A 21,316-nucleotide genomic window follows, 5' to 3' on the forward strand; every position below is an offset into this window, starting at 1 on the left:
ACGTTTGCTCCTACTGGGTCAGCTGAGCAGCGAATTTCTATTTAACCACCTGCTTTCATGAGAGTCCTCAGGGCTGCATGTTTTGAGCCCAGTACTGAGCCTGAAAAGCATTTCCAACCCCACTTACAAGTAAAACTAGCTAAAATGTGCCTGGCTTCTCTTCACTGAAAAGGTCATTCTGAGTACATTTTAGCATACGTTTGTTCCTGCCGGGTCAGCTGAGCAGCGAATTTCTATTTAACCACCTGCTATCATGAGAGACCTCAGGGCTGCATGTTTTGAGCCCAGTACTGAGCCTGAAAAGCATTTCCAACCCCACTTACAAGTAAAACTAGCTAAAATGTGCCTGGCTTCTCTTCACTGAAAAGCTCATTCTGAGTACATTTTTAGCATACGTTTGCTCCTGCCGGGTCAGCTGAGCAGCGAATTTCTATTTAACCACCTGCTATCATGAGAGACCTCAGGGCTGCATGTTTTGAGCCCAGTACTGATCCTGAAAAGTGTTTCCAACCCCACTTACAAGTAAAACTAGCTAAAATGTGCCTGGCTGCTATTCACTGAAAAGCTCATTCTGAGTACATTTTTAGCATACGTTTGCTCCTGCCGGGTCAGCTGAGCAGCGAATTTCTATTTAACCACCTGCTATCATGAGAGACCTCAGGGCTGCATGTTTTGAGCCCAGTACTGATCCTGAAAAGCGTTTCCTACCCCACTTACAAGTAAAACTAGCTAAAATGTGCCTGGCTGCTATTCACTGAAAAGCTCATTCTGTGTACATTTTTGGCATACGTTTGCTCCTACCGGGTCAGCTGAGCAGCGAATTTCTATTTAACCACCTGCTTTCATGAGAGACCTCAGGGCTGCATGTTTTGAGCCCAGTACTGAGCCTGAAAAGCATTTCCAACCCCACTTACAAGTAAAACTAGCTAAAATGTGCCTGGCTGCTATTCACTGAAAAGCTCATTCTGTGTACATTTTTGGCATACGTTTGCTCCTACTGGGTCAGCTGAGCAGCGAATTTCTATTTAACCACCTGCTTTCATGAGAGTCCTCAGGGCTGCATGTTTTGAGCCCAGTACTGAGCCTGAAAAGCATTTCCAACCCCACTTACAAGTAAAACTAGCTAAAATGTGCCTGGCTTCTCTTCACTGAAAAGGTCATTCTGAGTACATTTTTAGCATACGTTTGCTCCTGCCGGGTCAGCTGAGCAGCGAATTTCTATTTAACCACCTGCTATCATGAGAGACCTCAGGGCTGCATGTTTTGAGCCCAGTACTGAGCCTGAAAAGCATTTCCAACCCCACTTACAAGTAAAACTAGCTAAAATGTGCCTGTCTTCTCTTCACTGAAAAGCTCATTCTGAGTACATTTTTAGCATACGTTTGCTCCTGCCGGGTCAGCTGAGCAGCGAATTTCTATTTAACCACCTGCTATCATGAGAGACCTCAGGGCTGCATGTTTTGAGCCCAGTACTGATCCTGAAAAGTGTTTCCAACCCCACTTACAAGTAAAACTAGCTAAAATGTGCCTGGCTGGTATTCACTGAAAAGCTCATTCTGAGTACATTTTTAGCATACGTTTGCTCCTGCCGGGTCAGCTGAGCAGCGAATTTCTATTTAACCACCTGCTATCATGAGAGACCTCAGGGCTGCATGTTTTGAGCCCAGTACTGATCCTGAAAAGCATTTCCAACCCCACTTACAAGTAAAACTAGCTAAAATGTGCCTGGCTTCTCTTCACTGAAAAGCTCATTCTGAGTACATTTTTCGCATACATTTGCTCCTGCCGGGTCAGCTGAGCAGCTAATTTCTATTTAACCACCTGCTATCATGAGAGACCTCAGGGCTGCATGTTTTGAGCCCAGTTCTGATCCTGAAAAGCGTTTCCAACCCCACTTGCAAGTAAAAGTAGCTAAAATGTGCCTGGCTTCTATTCACTGAAAAGCTCATTCTGTGTACATTTTTGGCATACGTTTGCTCCTACCGGGTCAGCTGAGCAGCGAATTTCTATTTAACCACCTGCTTTCATGAGAGACCTCAGGGCTGCATGTTTTGAGCCCAGTACTGAGCCTGAAAAGCATTTCCAACCCCACTTACAAGTAAAACTAGCTAAAATGTGCCTGGCTGCTATTCACTGAAAAGCTCATTCTGTGTACATTTTTGGCATACTTTTGCTCCTACCGGGTCAGCTGAGCAGCGAATTTCTATTTAACCACCTGCTTTCATGAGAGACCTCAGGGCTGCATGTTTTGAGCCCAGTACTGAGCCTGAAAAGCATTTCCAACCCCACTTACAAGTAAAACTAGCTAAAATGTGCCTGGCTGCTATTCACTTAAAAGCTCATTCTGTGTACATTTTTGGCATACGTTTGCTCCTACTGGGTCAGCTGAGCAGCGAATTTCTATTTAACCACCTGCTTTCATGAGAGTCCTCAGGGCTGCATGTTTTGAGCCCAGTACTGAGCCTGAAAAGCATTTCCAACCCCACTTACAAGTAAAACTAGCTAAAATGTGCCTGGCTTCTCTTCACTGAAAAGGTCATTCTGAGTACATTTTAGCATACGTTTGTTCCTGCCGGGTCAGCTGAGCAGCGAATTTCTATTTAACCACCTGCTATCATGAGAGACCTCAGGGCTGCATGTTTTGAGCCCAGTACTGAGCCTGAAAAGCATTTCCAACCCCACTTACAAGTAAAACTAGCTAAAATGTGCCTGGCTTCTCTTCACTGAAAAGCTCATTCTGAGTACATTTTTAGCATACGTTTGCTCCTGCCGGGTCAGCTGAGCAGCGAATTTCTATTTAACCACCTGCTATCATGAGAGACCTCAGGGCTGCATGTTTTGAGCCCAGTACTGATCCTGAAAAGTGTTTCCAACCCCACTTACAAGTAAAACTAGCTAAAATGTGCCTGGCTGCTATTCACTGAAAAGCTCATTCTGAGTACATTTTTAGCATACGTTTGCTCCTGCCGGGTCAGCTGAGCAGCGAATTTCTATTTAACCACCTGCTATCATGAGAGACCTCAGGGCTGCATGTTTTGAGCCCAGTACTGATCCTGAAAAGCGTTTCCTACCCCACTTACAAGTAAAACTAGCTAAAATGTGCCTGGCTGCTATTCACTGAAAAGCTCATTCTGTGTACATTTTTGGCATACGTTTGCTCCTACCGGGTCAGCTGAGCAGCGAATTTCTATTTAACCACCTGCTTTCATGAGAGACCTCAGGGCTGCATGTTTTGAGCCCAGTACTGAGCCTGAAAAGCATTTCCAACCCCACTTACAATTAAAACTAGCTAAAATGTGCCTGGCTTCTCTTCACTGAAAAGCTCATTCTGAGTATATTTTTAGCATACGTTTACTCCTGCCGGGTCAGCTGAGCAGCGAATTTCTATTTAACCACCTGCTTTCATGAGAGACCTCAGGGCTGCATGTTTTGAGCCCAGTACTGAGCCTGAAAAGCAACCCCACTTACAAGTAAAACTAGCTAAAATGTGCCTGGCTTCTCTTCACTGAAAAGCTCATTCTGAGTACATTTTTAGCATACGTTTGCTCCTGCCAGGTCAGCTGAGCAGCAAATTTCTATTTAACCACCTGCTTTCATGAGAGACCTCAGGGCTGCATGTTTTGAGCCCAGTACTGAGCCTGAAAAGCAACCCCACTTACAAGTAAAACTAGCTAAAATGTGCCTGGCTTCTCTTCACTGAAAAGCTCATTCTGAGTACATTTTTAGCATACGTTTGCTCCTGCTGGGTCAGCTGAGCAGCAAATTTCTATTTAACCACCTGCTATCATGAGAGACCTCAGGGCTGCATGTTTTGAGCCCAGTACTGATCCTGAAAAGCGTTTCCAACCCCACTTACAAGTAAAACTAGCTAAAATGTGCCTGGCTGCTATTCACTAAAAAGCTCATTCTGTGTACATTTTTGGCATACGTTTGCTCCTACCGGGTCAGCTGAGCAGCAAATTTCTATTTAACCACCAGCTTTCATGAGAGACCTCAGGGCTGCATGTTTTGAGCCCAGTACTGAGCCTGAAAAGCATTTCCAACCCCACTTACAAGTAAAACTAGCTAAAATGTGCCTGGCTTCTCTTCACTGAAAAGCTCATTCTGTGTACATTTTTAGCATACGTTTGCTCCTGCCGGGTCAGCTGAGCAGCGAATTTCTATTTACCCACCTGCTATCATGAGAGACCTCAGGGCTGCATGTTTTGAGCCCAGTACTGATCCCGAAAAGCGTTTCCAACCCCACTTACAAGTAAAACTAGCTAAAATGTGCCTGGCTGCTTTTCACTGTGTACATTTTTGGGATACGTTTGCTCCTACCGGGTCAGCTGAGCAGCGAATTTCTATTTAACCACCTGTTTTCATGAGAGACCTCAGGGCTGCATGTTTTGAGCCCAGTACTGATCCTGAAAAGCGTTTCCAACCCCACTTACAAGTAAAACTAGCTAAAATGTGCCTGGATGCTATTCACTGAAAAGCTCATTCTGAGTACATTTTTAGCATACGTTTGCTCCTGCCGGGTCAGCTGAGCCGCGAATTTCTATTTAACCACCTGCTATCATGAGAGACCTCAGGGCTGCATGTTTTGAGCCCAGTACTGAGCCTGAAAAGCATTTCCAACCCCACTTACAAGTAAAACTAGCTAAAATGTGCCTGGCTTCTCTTCACTGAAAAGCTCATTCTGAGTACATTTTTAGCATACGTTTGCTCCTGCCGGGTCAGCTGAGCAGCGAATTTCTATTTAACCACCTGCTATCATGAGTGACCTCAGGGCTGCATGTTTTGAGCCCAGTACTGATCCTGAAAAGCGTTTCCAACCCCACTTACAAGTAAAACTAGCTAAAATGTGCCTGGCTGCTATTCACTGAAAAGCTCATTCTGTGTACATTTTTGGCATACGTTTGCTCCTACCGGGTCAGCTGAGCAGCGAATTTCTATTTAACCACCTGCTTTCATGAGAGACCTCAGGGCTGCATGTTTTGAGCCCAGTACTGAGCCTGAAAAGCATTTCCAACCCCACTTACAAGTAAAACTAGCTAAAATGTGCCTGGCTTCTCTTCACTGAAAAGCTCATTCTGAGTACATTTTTAGCATATGTTTGCTCCTGCCGGGTCAGCTGAGCCGCGAATTTCTATTTAACCACCTGCTATCATGAGAGACCTCAGGGCTGCATGTTTTGAGCCCAGTACTGATCCTGAAAAGCGTTTCCAACCCACTTACAAGTAAAACTAGCTAAAATGTGCCTGGCTGCTATTCACTGAAAAGCTCATTCTGTGTACATTTTTGGCATACATTTGCTCCTACTGGGTCAGCTGAGCAGCGAATTTCTATTTAACCACCTGCTTTCATGGGAGACCTCAGGGCTGCATGTTTTGAGCCCAGTACTGAGCCCGAAAAGCATTTCCAACCCCACTTACAAGTAAAACTAGCTAAAATGTGCCTGGCTTCTCGTCACTGAAAAGCTCATTCTGAGTACATTTTTAGCATACGTTTGCTCCTGCCGGGTCAGCTGAGCAGCGCATTTCTATTTAACCACCTGCTATCATGAGAGACCTCAGGGCTGCATGTTTTGAGCCCAGTACTGATCCTGAAAAGCGTTTCCAACCCCACTTACAAGTAAAACTAGCTAAAATGTGCCTGGCTGCTATTCACTGAAAAGCTCATTCTGAGTACATTTTTAGCATACGTTTGCTCCTGCCGGGTCAGCTGAGCAGCGAATTTCTATTTAACCACCTGCTATCATGAGAGACCTCAGGGCTGCATGTTTTGAGCCCAGTACTGACCCTAAAAAGCGTTTCCAACCCCACTTACAAGTAAAACTAGCTAAAATGTGCCTGGCTGCTATTCACTGAAAAGCTCATTCTGTGTACATTTTTGGCATACGTTTGCTCCTACCGGGTCAGCTGAGCAGCGAATTTCTATTTAACCACCTGCTTTCATGAGAGACCTCAGGGCTGCATGTTTTGAGCCCAGTACTGAGCCTGAAAAGCAACCCCACTTACAAGTAAAACTAGCTAAAATGTGCCTGGCTTCTCTTCACTGAAAAGCTCATTCTGAGTACATTTTTAGCATATGTTTGCTCCTGCTGGGTCAGCTGAGCAGCGAATTTCTATTTAACCACCTGCTATCATGAGAGACCTCAGGGCTGCATGTTTTGAGCCCAGTACTGATCATGAAAAGCGTTTCCAACCCCACTTACAAGTAAAACTAGCTAAAATGTACCTGGCTTCTCTTCACTGAAAAGCTCAGAGTACATTTTTAGCATACGTTTGCTCCTGCCCGGTCAGCTGAGCAGCAAATTTCTATTTAACCACCTGCTTTCATGAGAGACCTCAGGGCTGCATGTTTTGAGCCCAGTACTGAGCCTGAAAAGCATTTCCAACCCCACTTACAAGTAAAACTATCTAAAATGTACCTGGCTTCTCTTCACTGAAAAGCTCATTCTGAGTACATTTTTAGCATACGTTTGCTCCTGCCGGGTCAGCTGAGCAGCGAATTTCTATTTAACCACCTGCTTTCATGAGAGACCTCAGGGCTGCATGTTTTGAGCCCAGTACTGAGCCTGAAAAGCAACCCCACTTACAAGTAAAACTAGCTAAAATGTGCCTGGCTTCTCTTCACTGAAAAGCTCATTCTGAGTACATTTTTAGCATACGTTTGCTCCTGCTGGGTCAGCTGAGCAGCGAATTTCTATTTAACCACCTGCTATCATGAGAGACCTCAGGGCTGCATGTTTTGAGCCCAGTACTGATCCTGAAAAGCGTTTCCAACCCCACTTACAAGTAAAACTAGCTAAAATGTGCCTGGCTGCTATTCACTAAAAAGCTCATTCTGTGTACATTTTTGGCATACGTTTGCTCCTACCGGGTCAGCTGAGCAGCAAATTTCTATTTAACCACCAGCTTTCATGAGAGACCTCAGGGCTGCATGTTTTGAGCCCAGTACTGAGCCTGAAAAGCGTTTCCAACCCCACTTACAAGTAAAACTAGCTAAAATGTGCCTGGCTTCTCTTCACTGAAAAGCTCATTCTGTGTACATTTTTAGCATACGTTTGCTCCTGCCGGGTCAGCTGAGCAGCAAATTTCTATTTACCCACCTGCTATCATGAGAGACCTCAGGGCTGCATGTTTTGAGCCCAGTACTGATCCTGAAAAGCGTTTCCAACCCCACTTACAAGTAAAACTAGCTAAAATGTGCCTGGCTGCTTTTCACTGTGTACATTTTTGGGATACGTTTGCTCCTACCGGGTCAGCTGAGCAGCGAATTTCTATTTAACTACCTGCTTTCATGAGAGACCTCAGGGCTGCATGTTTTGAGCCCAGTACTGAGCCTGAAAAGCATTTCCAACCCCACTTACAAGTAAAACTAGCTAAAATGTGCCTGGCTTCTCTTCACTGAAAAGCTTATTCTGAGTACATTTTTAGCATACGTTTGCTCCTGCCGGGTCAGCTGAGCAGCGAATTTCTATTTAACCACCTGCTATCATGAGAGACCTCAGGGCTGCATGTTTTGAGCCCAGTACTGATCCTGAAAAGCGTTTCCAACCCCACTTACAAGTAAAACTAGCTAAAATGTGCCTGGCTGCTATTCACTGAAAAGCTCCTTCTGTGTACATTTTTGGCATAGGTTTGCTCCTACCGGGTCAGCTGAGCAGCGAATTTCTATTTAACCACCTGCTTTCATGAGAGACCTCAGGGCTGCATGTTTTGAGCCCAGTACTGAGCCTGAAAAGCATTTCCAACCCCACTTACAAGTAAAACTAGCTAAAATGTGCCTGGCTGCTATTCACTGAAAAGCTCATTCTGTGTACATTTTTGGCATACGTTTGCTCCTGCCGGATCAGCTGAGCAGCGAATTTCCATTTAACCACCTGCTATCATGAGAGACCTCAGGGCTGCATGTTTTGAGCCCAGTACTGATCCTGAAAAGCGTTTCCAACCCCACTTACAAGTAAAACTAGCTAAAATGTGCCTGGATGCTATTCACTGAAAAGCTCATTCTGAGTACATTTTTAGCATACGTTTGCTCCTGCCGGGTCAGCTGAGCCGCGAATTTCTATTTAACCACCTGCTATCATGAAAGACCTCAGGGCTGCATGTTTTGAGCCCAGTACTGAGCCTGAAAAGCATTTCAAACCCCACTTACAAGTAAAACTAGCTAAAATGTGCCTGGCTTCTCTTCACTGAAAAGCTCATTCTGAGTACATTTTAGCATACGTTTGCTCCTGCCGAGTCAGCTGAGCAGCGAATTTCTATTTAACCACCTGCTATCATGAGAGACCTCAGGGCTGCATGTTTTGAGCCCAGTACTGATCCTGAAAAGCGTTTCCAACCCCACTTACAAGTAAAACTAGCTAAAATGTGCCTAGCTGCTATTCACTGAAAAGCTAATTCTGTGTACATTTTTGGCATACGTTTGCTCCTACCGGGTCAGCTGAGCAGCGAATTTCTATTTAACCACCTGCTTTCATGAGGGACCTCAGGGCTGCATGTTTTGAGCCCAGTACTGAGCCTGAAAAGCATTTCCAACCCCACTTACAAGTAAAACTAGCTAAAATGTGCCTGGCTTCTCTTCACTGAAAGCTCATTCTGAGTACATTTTTAGCATATGTTTGCTCCTGCCGGGTCAGCTGAGCCGCGAATTTCTATTTAACCACCTGCTATCATGAGAGACCTCAGGGCTGCATGTTTTGAGCCCAGTACTGATCCTGAAAAGCGTTTCCAACCCCACTTACAAGTAAAACTAGCTAAAATGTGCCTGGCTGCTATTCACTGAAAAGCTCATTCTGTGTACATTTTTGGCATACGTTTGCTCCTACCGGGTCAGCTGAGCAGCGAATTTCTATTTAACCACCTGCTTTCATGGGAGACCTCAGGGCTGCATGTTTTGAGCCCAGTACTGAGCCTGAAAAGCATTTCCAACCCCACTTACAAGTAAAACTAGCTAAAATGTGCCTGGCTTCTCGTCACTGAAAAGCTCATTCTGAGTACATTTTTAGCATACGTTTGCTCCTGCCAGGTCAGCTGAGCAGCGAATTTCTATTTAACCACCTGCTTTCATGAGAGACCTCAGGGCTGCATGTTTTGAGCCCAGTACTGAGCCTGAAAAGCAACCCCACTTACAAGTAAAACTAGCTAAAATGTGCCTGGCTTCTCTTCACTGAAAAGCTCATTCTGAGTACATTTTTAGCATACGTTTGCTCCTGCCAGGTCAGCTGAGCAGCAAATTTCTATTTAACCACCTGCTTTCATGAGAGACCTCAGGGCTGCATGTTTTGAGCCCAGTACTGAGCCTGAAAAGCAACCCCACTTACAAGTAAAACTAGCTAAAATGTGCCTGGCTTCTCTTCACTGAAAAGCTCATTCTGAGTACATTTTTAGCATACGTTTGCTCCTGCTGGGTCAGCTGAGCAGCAAATTTCTATTTAACCACCTGCTATCATGAGAGACCTCAGGGCTGCATGTTTTGAGCCCAGTACTGATCCTGAAAAGCGTTTCCAACCCCACTTACAAGTAAAACTAGCTAAAATGTGCCTGGCTGCTATTCACTAAAAAGCTCATTCTGTGTACATTTTTGGCATACGTTTGCTCCTACCGGGTCAGCTGAGCAGCAAATTTCTATTTAACCACCAGCTTTCATGAGAGACCTCAGGGCTGCATGTTTTGAGCCCAGTACTGAGCCTGAAAAGCATTTCCAACCCCACTTACAAGTAAAACTAGCTAAAATGTGCCTGGCTTCTCTTCACTGAAAAGCTCATTCTGTGTACATTTTTAGCATACGTTTGCTCCTGCCGGGTCAGCTGAGCAGCGAATTTCTATTTACCCACCTGCTATCATGAGAGACCTCAGGGCTGCATGTTTTGAGCCCAGTACTGATCCCGAAAAGCGTTTCCAACCCCACTTACAAGTAAAACTAGCTAAAATGTGCCTGGCTGCTTTTCACTGTGTACATTTTTGGGATACGTTTGCTCCTACCGGGTCAGCTGAGCAGCGAATTTCTATTTAACCACCTGTTTTCATGAGAGACCTCAGGGCTGCATGTTTTGAGCCCAGTACTGATCCTGAAAAGCGTTTCCAACCCCACTTACAAGTAAAACTAGCTAAAATGTGCCTGGATGCTATTCACTGAAAAGCTCATTCTGAGTACATTTTTAGCATACGTTTGCTCCTGCCGGGTCAGCTGAGCCGCGAATTTCTATTTAACCACCTGCTATCATGAGAGACCTCAGGGCTGCATGTTTTGAGCCCAGTACTGAGCCTGAAAAGCATTTCCAACCCCACTTACAAGTAAAACTAGCTAAAATGTGCCTGGCTTCTCTTCACTGAAAAGCTCATTCTGAGTACATTTTTAGCATACGTTTGCTCCTGCCGGGTCAGCTGAGCAGCGAATTTCTATTTAACCACCTGCTATCATGAGTGACCTCAGGGCTGCATGTTTTGAGCCCAGTACTGATCCTGAAAAGCGTTTCCAACCCCACTTACAAGTAAAACTAGCTAAAATGTGCCTGGCTGCTATTCACTGAAAAGCTCATTCTGTGTACATTTTTGGCATACGTTTGCTCCTACCGGGTCAGCTGAGCAGCGAATTTCTATTTAACCACCTGCTTTCATGAGAGACCTCAGGGCTGCATGTTTTGAGCCCAGTACTGAGCCTGAAAAGCATTTCCAACCCCACTTACAAGTAAAACTAGCTAAAATGTGCCTGGCTTCTCTTCACTGAAAAGCTCATTCTGAGTACATTTTTAGCATATGTTTGCTCCTGCCGGGTCAGCTGAGCCGCGAATTTCTATTTAACCACCTGCTATCATGAGAGACCTCAGGGCTGCATGTTTTGAGCCCAGTACTGATCCTGAAAAGCGTTTCCAACCCACTTACAAGTAAAACTAGCTAAAATGTGCCTGGCTGCTATTCACTGAAAAGCTCATTCTGTGTACATTTTTGGCATACATTTGCTCCTACTGGGTCAGCTGAGCAGCGAATTTCTATTTAACCACCTGCTTTCATGGGAGACCTCAGGGCTGCATGTTTTGAGCCCAGTACTGAGCCCGAAAAGCATTTCCAACCCCACTTACAAGTAAAACTAGCTAAAATGTGCCTGGCTTCTCGTCACTGAAAAGCTCATTCTGAGTACATTTTTAGCATACGTTTGCTCCTGCCGGGTCAGCTGAGCAGCGCATTTCTATTTAACCACCTGCTATCATGAGAGACCTCAGGGCTGCATGTTTTGAGCCCAGTACTGATCCTGAAAAGCGTTTCCAACCCCACTTACAAGTAAAACTAGCTAAAATGTGCCTGGCTGCTATTCACTGAAAAGCTCATTCTGAGTACATTTTTAGCATACGTTTGCTCCTGCCGGGTCAGCTGAGCAGCGAATTTCTATTTAACCACCTGCTATCATGAGAGACCTCAGGGCTGCATGTTTTGAGCCCAGTACTGACCCTAAAAAGCGTTTCCAACCCCACTTACAAGTAAAACTAGCTAAAATGTGCCTGGCTGCTATTCACTGAAAAGCTCATTCTGTGTACATTTTTGGCATACGTTTGCTCCTACCGGGTCAGCTGAGCAGCGAATTTCTATTTAACCACCTGCTTTCATGAGAGACCTCAGGGCTGCATGTTTTGAGCCCAGTACTGAGCCTGAAAAGCAACCCCACTTACAAGTAAAACTAGCTAAAATGTGCCTGGCTTCTCTTCACTGAAAAGCTCATTCTGAGTACATTTTTAGCATATGTTTGCTCCTGCTGGGTCAGCTGAGCAGCGAATTTCTATTTAACCACCTGCTATCATGAGAGACCTCAGGGCTGCATGTTTTGAGCCCAGTACTGATCATGAAAAGCGTTTCCAACCCCACTTACAAGTAAAACTAGCTAAAATGTACCTGGCTTCTCTTCACTGAAAAGCTCAGAGTACATTTTTAGCATACGTTTGCTCCTGCCCGGTCAGCTGAGCAGCAAATTTCTATTTAACCACCTGCTTTCATGAGAGACCTCAGGGCTGCATGTTTTGAGCCCAGTACTGAGCCTGAAAAGCATTTCCAACCCCACTTACAAGTAAAACTATCTAAAATGTACCTGGCTTCTCTTCACTGAAAAGCTCATTCTGAGTACATTTTTAGCATACGTTTGCTCCTGCCGGGTCAGCTGAGCAGCGAATTTCTATTTAACCACCTGCTTTCATGAGAGACCTCAGGGCTGCATGTTTTGAGCCCAGTACTGAGCCTGAAAAGCAACCCCACTTACAAGTAAAACTAGCTAAAATGTGCCTGGCTTCTCTTCACTGAAAAGCTCATTCTGAGTACATTTTTAGCATACGTTTGCTCCTGCTGGGTCAGCTGAGCAGCGAATTTCTATTTAACCACCTGCTATCATGAGAGACCTCAGGGCTGCATGTTTTGAGCCCAGTACTGATCCTGAAAAGCGTTTCCAACCCCACTTACAAGTAAAACTAGCTAAAATGTGCCTGGCTGCTATTCACTAAAAAGCTCATTCTGTGTACATTTTTGGCATACGTTTGCTCCTACCGGGTCAGCTGAGCAGCAAATTTCTATTTAACCACCAGCTTTCATGAGAGACCTCAGGGCTGCATGTTTTGAGCCCAGTACTGAGCCTGAAAAGCGTTTCCAACCCCACTTACAAGTAAAACTAGCTAAAATGTGCCTGGCTTCTCTTCACTGAAAAGCTCATTCTGTGTACATTTTTAGCATACGTTTGCTCCTGCCGGGTCAGCTGAGCAGCAAATTTCTATTTACCCACCTGCTATCATGAGAGACCTCAGGGCTGCATGTTTTGAGCCCAGTACTGATCCTGAAAAGCGTTTCCAACCCCACTTACAAGTAAAACTAGCTAAAATGTGCCTGGCTGCTTTTCACTGTGTACATTTTTGGGATACGTTTGCTCCTACCGGGTCAGCTGAGCAGCGAATTTCTATTTAACTACCTGCTTTCATGAGAGACCTCAGGGCTGCATGTTTTGAGCCCAGTACTGAGCCTGAAAAGCATTTCCAACCCCACTTACAAGTAAAACTAGCTAAAATGTGCCTGGCTTCTCTTCACTGAAAAGCTTATTCTGAGTACATTTTTAGCATACGTTTGCTCCTGCCGGGTCAGCTGAGCAGCGAATTTCTATTTAACCACCTGCTATCATGAGAGACCTCAGGGCTGCATGTTTTGAGCCCAGTACTGATCCTGAAAAGCGTTTCCAACCCCACTTACAAGTAAAACTAGCTAAAATGTGCCTGGCTGCTATTCACTGAAAAGCTCCTTCTGTGTACATTTTTGGCATAGGTTTGCTCCTACCGGGTCAGCTGAGCAGCGAATTTCTATTTAACCACCTGCTTTCATGAGAGACCTCAGGGCTGCATGTTTTGAGCCCAGTACTGAGCCTGAAAAGCATTTCCAACCCCACTTACAAGTAAAACTAGCTAAAATGTGCCTGGCTGCTATTCACTGAAAAGCTCATTCTGTGTACATTTTTGGCATACGTTTGCTCCTGCCGGATCAGCTGAGCAGCGAATTTCCATTTAACCACCTGCTATCATGAGAGACCTCAGGGCTGCATGTTTTGAGCCCAGTACTGATCCTGAAAAGCGTTTCCAACCCCACTTACAAGTAAAACTAGCTAAAATGTGCCTGGATGCTATTCACTGAAAAGCTCATTCTGAGTACATTTTTAGCATACGTTTGCTCCTGCCGGGTCAGCTGAGCCGCGAATTTCTATTTAACCACCTGCTATCATGAAAGACCTCAGGGCTGCATGTTTTGAGCCCAGTACTGAGCCTGAAAAGCATTTCAAACCCCACTTACAAGTAAAACTAGCTAAAATGTGCCTGGCTTCTCTTCACTGAAAAGCTCATTCTGAGTACATTTTAGCATACGTTTGCTCCTGCCGAGTCAGCTGAGCAGCGAATTTCTATTTAACCACCTGCTATCATGAGAGACCTCAGGGCTGCATGTTTTGAGCCCAGTACTGATCCTGAAAAGCGTTTCCAACCCCACTTACAAGTAAAACTAGCTAAAATGTGCCTAGCTGCTATTCACTGAAAAGCTAATTCTGTGTACATTTTTGGCATACGTTTGCTCCTACCGGGTCAGCTGAGCAGCGAATTTCTATTTAACCACCTGCTTTCATGAGGGACCTCAGGGCTGCATGTTTTGAGCCCAGTACTGAGCCTGAAAAGCATTTCCAACCCCACTTACAAGTAAAACTAGCTAAAATGTGCCTGGCTTCTCTTCACTGAAAGCTCATTCTGAGTACATTTTTAGCATATGTTTGCTCCTGCCGGGTCAGCTGAGCCGCGAATTTCTATTTAACCACCTGCTATCATGAGAGACCTCAGGGCTGCATGTTTTGAGCCCAGTACTGATCCTGAAAAGCGTTTCCAACCCCACTTACAAGTAAAACTAGCTAAAATGTGCCTGGCTGCTATTCACTGAAAAGCTCATTCTGTGTACATTTTTGGCATACGTTTGCTCCTACCGGGTCAGCTGAGCAGCGAATTTCTATTTAACCACCTGCTTTCATGGGAGACCTCAGGGCTGCATGTTTTGAGCCCAGTACTGAGCCTGAAAAGCATTTCCAACCCCACTTACAAGTAAAACTAGCTAAAATGTGCCTGGCTTCTCGTCACTGAAAAGCTCATTCTGAGTACATTTTTAGCATACGTTTGCTCCTGCCAGGTCAGCTGAGCAGCGAATTTCTATTTAACCACCTGCTATCATGAGAGACCTCAGGGCTGCATGTTTTGAGCCCAGTACTGATCCTGAAAAGCGTTTCCAACCCCACTTACAAGTAAAACTAGCTAAAATGTGCCTGGCTGCTATTCACTGAAAAGCTCATTCTGAGTACATTTTTAGCATACGTTTGCTCCTGCCGGGTCAGCTGAGCAGCGAATTTCTATTTAACCACCTGCTATCATGAGAGACCTCAGGGCTGCATGTTTTGAGCCCAGTACTGATCCTAAAAAGCGTTTCCAACCCCACTTACAAGTAAAACTAGCTAAAATGTGCCTGGCTGCTATTCACTGAAAAGCTCATTCTGAGTACATTTTTCGCATACATTTGCTCCTGCCGGGTCAGCTGAGCAGCTAATTTCTATTTAACCACCTGCTATCATGAGAGACCTCAGGGCTGCATGTTTTGAGCCCAGTACTGATCCTGAAAAGCGTTTCCAACCCCACTTGCAAGTAAAAGTAGCTAAAATGTGCCTGGCTTCTATTCACTGAAAAGCTCATTCTGTGTACATTTTTGGCATACGTTTGCTCCTACCGGGTCAGCTGAGCAGCGAATTTCTATTTAACCACCTGCTTTCATGAGAGACCTCAGGGCTGCATGTTTTGAGCCCAGTACTGAGCCTGAAAAGCATTTCCAACCCCACTTACAAGTAAAACTAGCTAAAATGTGCCTGGCTGCTATTCACTGAAAAGCTCATTCTGTGTACATTTTTGGCATACTTTTGCTCCTACCGGGTCAGCTGAGCAGCGAATTTCTATTTAACCACCTGCTTTCATGAGAGACCTCAGGGCTGCATGTTTTGAGCCCAGTACTGAGCCTGAAAAGCATTTCCAACCCCACTTACAAGTAAAACTAGCTAAAATGTGCCTGGCTGCTATTCACTGAAAAGCTCATTCTGTGTACATTTTTGGCATACGTTTGCTCCTACTGGGTCAGCTGAGCAGCGAATTTCTATTTAACCACCTGCTTTCATGAGAGTCCTCAGGGCTGCATGTTTTGAGCCCAGTACTGAGCCTGAAAAGCATTTCCAACCCCACTTACAAGTAAAACTAGCTAAAATGTGCCTGGCTTCTCTTCACTGAAAAGGTCATTCTGAGTACATTTTAGCATACGTTTGTTCCTGCCGGGTCAGCTGAGCAGCGAATTTCTATTTAACCACCTGCTATCATGAGAGACCTCAGGGCTGCATGTTTTGAGCCCAGTACTGAGCCTGAAAAGCATTTCCAACCCCACTTACAAGTAAAACTAGCTAAAATGTGCCTGGCTTCTCTTCACTGAAAAGCTCATTCTGAGTACATTTTTAGCATACGTTTGCTCCTGCCGGGTCAGCTGAGCAGCGAATTTCTATTTAACCACCTGCTATCATGAGAGACCTCAGGGCTGCATGTTTTGAGCCCAGTACTGATCCTGAAAAGTGTTTCCAACCCCACTTACAAGTAAAACTAGCTAAAATGTGCCTGGCTGCTATTCACTGAAAAGCTCATTCTGAGTACATTTTTAGCATACGTTTGCTCCTGCCGGGTCAGCTGAGCAGCGAATTTCTATTTAACCACCTGCTATCATGAGAGACCTCAGGGCTGCATGTTTTGAGCCCAGTACTGATCCTGAAAAGCGTTTCCTACCCCACTTACAAGTAAAACTAGCTAAAATGTGCCTGGCTGCTATTCACTGAAAAGCTCATTCTGTGTACATTTTTGGCATACGTTTGCTCCTACCGGGTCAGCTGAGCAGCGAATTTCTATTTAACCACCTGCTTTCATGAGAGACCTCAGGGCTGCATGTTTTGAGCCCAGTACTGAGCCTGAAAAGCATTTCCAACCCCACTTACAATTAAAACTAGCTAAAATGTGCCTGGCTTCTCTTCACTGAAAAGCTCATTCTGAGTATATTTTTAGCATACGTTTACTCCTGCCGGGTCAGCTGAGCAGCGAATTTCTATTTAACCACCTGCTTTCATGAGAGACCTCAGGGCTGCATGTTTTGAGCCCAGTACTGAGCCTGAAAAGCAACCCCACTTACAAGTAAAACTAGCTAAAATGTGCCTGGCTTCTCTTCACTGAAAAGCTCATTCTGAGTACATTTTTAGCATACGTTTGCTCCTGCCGGGTCAGCTGAGCAGCAAATTTCTATTTAACCACCTGCTTTTAATGAGAGACCTCAGGGCTGCATGTTTTGAGCCCAGTACTGAGCCTGAAAAGCAACCCCACTTACAAGTAAAACTAGCTAAAATGTGCCTGGCTTCTCTTCACTGAAAAGCTCATTCTGAGTACATTTTTAGCATACGTTTGCTCCTGCTGGGTCAGCTGAGCAGCGAATTTCTATTTAACCACCTGCTATCATGAGAGACCTCAGGGCTGCATGTTTTGAGCCCAGTACTGATCCTGAAAAGCGTTTCCAACCCCACTTACAAGTAAAACTAGCTAAAATGTGCCTGGCTGCTATTCACTAAAAAGCTCATTCTGTGTACATTTTTGGCATACGTTTGCTCCTACCGGGTCAGCTGAGCAGCAAATTTCTATTTAACCACCAGCTTTCATGAGAGACCTCAGGGCTGCATGTTTTGAGCCCAGTACTGAGCCTGAAAAGCATTTCCAACCCCACTTACAAGTAAAACTAGCTAAAATGTGCCTGGCTTCTCTTCACTGAAAAGCTCATTCTGTGTACATTTTTAGCATACGTTTGCTCCTGCCGGGTCAGCTGAGCAGCGAATTTCTTTTTACCCACCTGCTATCATGAGAGACCTCAGGGCTGCATGTTTTGAGCCCAGTACTGATCCCGAAAAGCGTTTCCAACCCCACTTACAAGTAAAACTAGCTAAAATGTGCCTGGCTGCTTTTCACTGTGTACATTTTTGGGATACGTTTGCTCCTACCGGGTCAGCTGAGCAGCGAATTTCAATTTAACCACCTGCTTTCATGAGAGACCTCAGGGCTGCATGTTTTGAGCCCAGTACTGAGCCTGAAAAGCATTTCCAACCCCACTTACAAGTAAAACTAGCTAAAATGTGCCTGGCTTCTTTTCACTGAAAAGCTTATTCTGAGTACATTTTTAGCATACGTTTGCTCCTGCCGGGTCAGCTGAGCAGCGAATTTCTATTTAACCACCTGCTATCATGAGAGACCTCAGGGCTGCATGTTTTGAGCCCAGTACTGATCCTGAAAAGCATTTCCAACCCCACTTACAAGTAAAACTAGCTAAAATGTGCCTGGCTGCTATTCACTGAAAAGCTCCTTCTGTGTACATTTTTGGCATACGTTTGCTCCTACCGGGTCAGCTGAGCAGCAAATTTCTATTTAACCACCTGCTTTCATGAGAGACCTCAGGGCTGCATGTTTTGAGCCCAGTACTGAGCCTGAAAAGCATTTCCAACCCCACTTACAAGTAAAACTAGCTAAAATGTGCCTGGCTGCTATTCACTGAAAAGCTCATTCTGTGTACATTTTTGGCACACGTTTGCTCCTGCCGGATCAGCTGAGCAGCGAATTTCCATTTAACCACCTGCTATCATGAGAGACCTCAGGGCTGCATGTTTTGAGCCCAGTACTGATCCTGAAAAGCGTTTCCAACCCCACTTACAAGTAAAACTAGCTAAAATGTGCCTGGATGCTATTCACTGAAAAGCTCATTCTGAGTACATTTTTAGCATACGTTTGCTCCTGCCGGGTCAGCTGAGCCGCGAATTTCTATTTAACCACCTGCTATCATGAGAGACCTCAGGGCTGCATGTTTTGAGCCCAGTACTGAGCCTGAAAAGCATTTCCAACCCCACTTACAAGCAAAACTAGCTAAAATGTGCCTGGCTTCTCTTCACTGAAAAGCTCATTCTGAGTACATTTTTAGCATACGTTTGCTCCTGCCGGGTCAGCTGAGCAGCGAATTTCTATTTAACCACCTGCTATCATGAGTGACCTCAGGGCTGCATGTTTTGAGCCCAGTACTGATCCTGAAAAGCGTTTCCAACCCCACTTACAAGTAAAACTAGCTAAAATGTGCCTGGCTGCTATTCACTGAAAAGCTCATTCTGTGTACATTTTTGGCATACGTTTGCTCCTACCGGGTCAGCTGAGCAGCGAATTTCTATTTAACCACCTGCTTTCATGAGAGACCTCAGGGCTGCATGTTTTGAGCCCAGTACTGAGCCTGAAAAGCATTTCCAACCCCACTTACAAGTAAAACTAGCTAAAATGTGCCTGGCTTCTCTTCACTGAAAAGCTCATTCTGAGTACATTTTTAGCATATGTTTGCTCCTGCCGGGTCAGCTGAGCCGCGAATTTCTATTTAACCACCTGCTATCATGAGAGACCTCAGGGCTGCATGTTTTGAGCCCAGTACTGATCCTGAAAAGCGTTTCCAACCCACTTACAAGTAAAACTAGCTAAAATGTGCCTGGCTGCTATTCACTGAAAAGCTCATTCTGTGTACATTTTTGGCATACATTTGCTTCTACCGGGTCAGCTGAGCAGCGAATTTCTATTTAACCACCTGCTTTCATGGGAGACCTCAGGGCTGCATGTTTTTAGCCCAGTACTGAGCCCGAAAAGCATTTCCAACCCCACTTACAAGTAAAACTAGCTAAAATGTGCCTGGCTTCTCGTCACTGAAAAGCTCATTCTGAGTACATTTTTAGCATACGTTTGCTCCTGCCGGGTCAGCTGAGCAGCGCATTTCTATTTAACCACCTGCTATCATGAGAGACCTCAGGGCTGCATGTTTTGAGCCCAGTACTGATCCTGAAAAGCGTTTCCAACCCCACTTACAAGTAAAACTAGCTAAAATGTGCCTGGCTGCTATTCACTGAAAAGCTCATTCTGAGTACATTTTTAGCATACGTTTGCTCCTGCCGGGTCAGCTGAGCAGCGAATTTCTATTTAACCACCTGCTATCATGAGAGACCTCAGGGCTGCATGTTTTGAGCCCAGTACTGATCCTAAAAAGCGTTTCCAATCCCACTTACAAGTAAAACTAGCTAAAATGTGCCTGGCTGCTATTCACTGAAAAGCTCATTCTGTGTACATTTTTGGCATACGTTTGCTCCTACCGGGTCAGCTGAGCAGCGAATTTCTATTTAACCACCTGCTTTCATGAGAGACCTCAGGGCTGCATGTTTTGAGCCCAGTACTGAGCCTAAAAAGCATTTCCAACCCCACTTACAAGTAAAACTAGCTAAAATGTGCCTGGCTTCTCTTCACTGAAAAGCTCATTCTGAGTACATTTTTAGCATACGTTTGCTCCTGCCGGGTCAGCTGAGCAGCGAATTTCTATTTAACCACCTGCTTTCATGAGAGACCTCAGGGCTGCATGTTTTGAGCCCAGTACTGAGCCTGAAAAGCAACCCCACTTACAAGTAAAACTAGCTAAAATGTGCCTGGCTTCTCTTCACTGAAAAGCTCATTCTGAGTACATTTTTAGCATATGTTTGCTCCTGCTGGGTCAGCTGAGCAGCGAATTTCTATTTAACCACATGCTATCATGAGAGACCTCAGGGCTGCATGTTTTGAGCCCAGTACTGATCATGAAAAGCGTTTCCAACCCCACTTACAAGTAAAACTAGCTAAAATGTACCTGGCTTCTCTTCACTGAAAAGCTCAGAGTACATTTTTAGCATACGTTTGCTCCTGCCGGGTCAGCTGAGCAGCGAATTTCTATTTAACCACCTGCTTTCATGAGAGTCCTCAGGGCTGCATGTTTTGAGCCCAGTACTGAGCCTGAAAAGCATTTCCAACCCCACTTACAAGTAAAACTAGCTAAAATGTGCCTGGCTTCTCTTCACTGAAAAGGTCATTCTGAGTACATTTTCAGCATACGTTTGCTCCTGCCGGGTCAGCTGAGCAGCGAATTTCTATTTAACCACCGGCTATCATGAGAGACCTCAGGGCTGCATGTTTTGAGCCCAGTACTGAGCCTGAAAAGCATTTCCAACCCCACTTACAAGTAAAACTAGCTAAAATGTGCCTGTCTTCTCTTCACTGAAAAGCTCATTCTGAGTACATTTTTAGCATACGTTTGCTCCTGCCGGGTCAGCTGAGCAGCGAATTTCTATTTAACCACCTGCTATCATGAGAGACCTCAGGGCTGCATGTTTTGAGCCCAGTACTGATCCTGAAAAGTGTTTCCAACCCCACTTACAAGTAAAACTAGCTAAAATGTGCCTGGCTGCTATTCACTGAAAAGCTCATTCTGAGTACATTTTTAGCATACGTTTGCTCCTGCCGGGTCAGCTGAGCAGCGAATTTCTATTTAACCACCTGCTATCATGAGAGACCTCAGGGCTGCATGTTTTGAGCCCAGTACTGATCCTGAAAAGCATTTCCAACCCCACTTACAAGTAAAACTAGCTAAAATGTGCCTGGCTTCTCTTCACTGAAAAGCTCATTCTGAGTACATTTTTAGCATACGTTTGCTCCTGCCGGGTCAGCTGAGCAGCGAATTTCTATTTAACCACCTGCTTTCATGAGAGACCTCAGGGCTGCATGTTTTGAGCCCAGTACTGAGCCTGAAAAGCATTTCCAACCCCACTTACAAGTAAAACTAGCTAAAATGTGCCTGGCTTCTCTTCACTGAAAAGCTCATTCTGAGTACATTTTTCGCAT

This window comes from Lissotriton vulgaris, chromosome 2_1, assembly GCF_964263255.1.
Source record: "Lissotriton vulgaris chromosome 2_1, aLisVul1.2, whole genome shotgun sequence".
NCBI classification, from domain to species: Eukaryota; Metazoa; Chordata; class Amphibia; order Caudata; family Salamandridae; genus Lissotriton; species Lissotriton vulgaris.